Source organism: Montipora capricornis, chromosome 14, assembly GCF_036669925.1.
Source record: "Montipora capricornis isolate CH-2021 chromosome 14, ASM3666992v2, whole genome shotgun sequence".
In the NCBI taxonomy this organism is placed as follows: Eukaryota; Metazoa; Cnidaria; class Anthozoa; order Scleractinia; family Acroporidae; genus Montipora; species Montipora capricornis.
This window is the reverse complement of record NC_090896.1, coordinates 30120248-30123078: the sequence shown is the minus strand read 5'-3', so window position 1 is coordinate 30123078 and position 2831 is coordinate 30120248. Positions and strand designations below refer to the sequence as shown.

The 2831-nt window shown below is 42.4% G+C and overlaps 1 pseudogene; it reads right to left on the bottom strand.

Annotated features, from left to right (window-relative positions):
- LOC138031853 (bone morphogenetic protein 2-B-like) overlaps positions 1–1700 on the bottom strand; it is a 6296-nt pseudogene extending 4596 nt beyond the window's left edge.
- Positions 1701–2831: the final 1131 nt, after the last annotated feature.

Below are 2831 nucleotides of genomic sequence, written 5' to 3'. Positions count from 1 at the left end.
CCAGCCCAACTGGGTTAAAATCGACAGACATCGGCTTACGGCGACAAGAATCCTTTTTACGCCGTCTTTGGATTTCGCCCCTCGCCGAGATTTCTTATTTCCCCAGAGTTTGTACTTAGCGTCTCTTTTCACCCGCTTGTGTTTAATATCTCCGTCGTCGGTGAATTTTGTCATCGATATTGCGTTACTGGGGTCTTTGTTTTCTATTGACACTGGCTTCCGGATTTCTTGACTGGACTTTCAATCGGTCGAGAACACTACAAGTAGAGCGTGTTTGTTGTGAAGCCGTCCGGCTTTCGAAAATCCTACTTGTTCCGGAGGGACCAGTTCTCCACTTGTCACGGATTCCACGCGTAATTCAAGAACCGTCGAGCTGATTTTCGCTCTCTGCACCTTTTCAACTGATCTTTTGACAGAACACACGTTCCACTGATCTGAAGAGCCGTCCGAAGTGTCAAACTCAAATGAATCGAGAAGTTCTAGACTGGAATTTGACTGAAACGGAGCCAGTGTTGGTATCTCTACGTTGCGTTTGCCATAAATCTTCGCTCTGTAAGTTGTCCCGTGGATCTCTGACAAAGATTTACCTTCAACGGAGGTCGTAGCCTCAACACACGAAGTCTTGCGTCGAGAATCTTGTCTGAAGAGGGCAGGTTACTGACATTAAAATTAAGCACTTGGTGGCTTGTAGGTGTGATGGAGTTGTCTGATCTTTCTGGAAGACAAAAACAATGATGAAATTATCAGCGAGGTCAATATATATGGATATGGGACACAGAACGCTGAATTAAGAAAGACTAGAAATGGAATCACTAGTTTGACAGAAGGCAAAACAAATAGAAACAACAAGAAACACTTACGAAGAAAACCTCAACAAAATAATAATAAACTGACCTTGATCTACAATACCAACAACAGAAGTCGGTGGCATGTCTGAGTTGCTGAATGTTTTGTAGTTTCCGTTAGATAATTTTTTATACACCTCTATCATGAAACTGTGAGGAATTACATGGCGTCCGGGAGAGGGAAGGCTGTCCAGGCCCAAAATTGACAGCAGCCGTCTTTGCGCCATCTCCACAGCCCGCTTTCTCATGAAAGGACGAGTCCACAATTCCCACTTTCTTTTGAGGCCGTCTCTTGAGTGTGGCTCGCAGCACGACTCAGCTAAGCCCAGGAGAAGAATCGGTGAGAGCCATAAGAGTGTTGCTCCAGGTTTCATCTTGATTCGCGCTCAGTGCAAAGTAGCCAAAAATTCCTGACTTCCTGCCCACTTAATCTGCACACGAATTTCAGACTTGATTCTTCGATCGCGATGATGTATTCTTGAACTCTTAAAGCGATCGAGCATTATTTATTGTACAGCAATTAACTGTTCTCTCTTGTTTCGCCCCGGGGACAAAGAACATTTCACTGCCACTAATTGGTTGAAATGTGCTCGTGTTTAAAGATGCGATTTTTATCAAAAACCTGTGATTATGAACTCTAGGATTGGCTGCCTAGTAATACGATATTTCCAAATGAAATTAGCTTTGCGCGCTGCGATTGGTTGTCGCGACCCATAAACACAGGTATCCATGGATTGGCATTGATATGTTTGAAGGCCTTTGTTTTCTGGGTTGAACTGAGATATATTTACTAAAGAGAGAGTTCTGCTGCAGCGTCCTTTGAATATCCTTGAATAGAAAATGACATTAACATAAGAAAGGGTCCAATATTGCTCTCTTGAGGAACGCACAACGTTTACACAGTCCATTAGCTCCCACACTTAGCCAAGGAAATATTTTCACATAAGCCAGATGTAAGATGTCAAGATCGAGGGCATAGCTTACATAGTCTTGAACTACGTCAAAAAAGAACATGTTACGAGAGCCCAATCCGGAAATAGGACATTGCTTTGCGTGTACATCTATAAATACGACGAAGTATTTCCTGAGAGAGGAAATTTTTGAGTACTCAAAACCTGCGAGCTAATCTATCATGTTGATCGCGGTTAAAACAAAAAGAAAATTGCTCCAATGCGCTGCGAGAAACATACATCTGTGCGATGTGATTAAAAGTGCTTCTTATTATGTGTTGCACATGTGGAAACACCTAGAGTTTCTTATCAGCAAAAAATCCTGTCTATGGGCGAAGTCAATACTCATAGGTTATCACAGAAGCATTTCATGGTTATTTGTGGCATAAACGTGGAATCCTCGATGGGATTAACGGGCAAAATCCGCCGGCCATTTTGTAATAAAGAGTTGAGAACAAGTTATACCTGATATCTGAAAGCTAAGCACACCTTGAGAGAGATTTTATTTCGACATAAGTCAAACCGAACTGAAGGAAAAGCGGCTTTGAATTGGACTTTGCTGAGTGAAATCTTCTCTTAAGTCTTAAACCTAACATCCTAAATAATAGGACCAGACGGGTTTTATCAACCTTATTTCCCGCAATGACAGAGGTTATATCATACTCGATGATTATTATCTCAAGGCAAGTCATCCTGGACCGCAGCTTTTGATCCTCGTTGTAAGTCCTTTCCCGTCCGTGAGAGAACGGACAGATATTCTCACCGAACGAATCTTAAACTTGTACTGAGTCCTTTCAACACCTCCACTAGTCTCAAAATTGACAATTACCACCCAGACTGAAGTAATTCGCAGGTCATTAATCAGGCGAAACGCTTCGAAACTTGTCGCCTGCATCCTTTGACGAAACGCCCTCCTGGGGTCGCATTGCTTTTCAATCAAACGCTGCTCCTGCGCGATCTATATTTGAATAAATTGTTCAGATTTTCTCATCGTACGTGCAAATATTTTCATTGTTGACACTCTAGTTATGGGTGT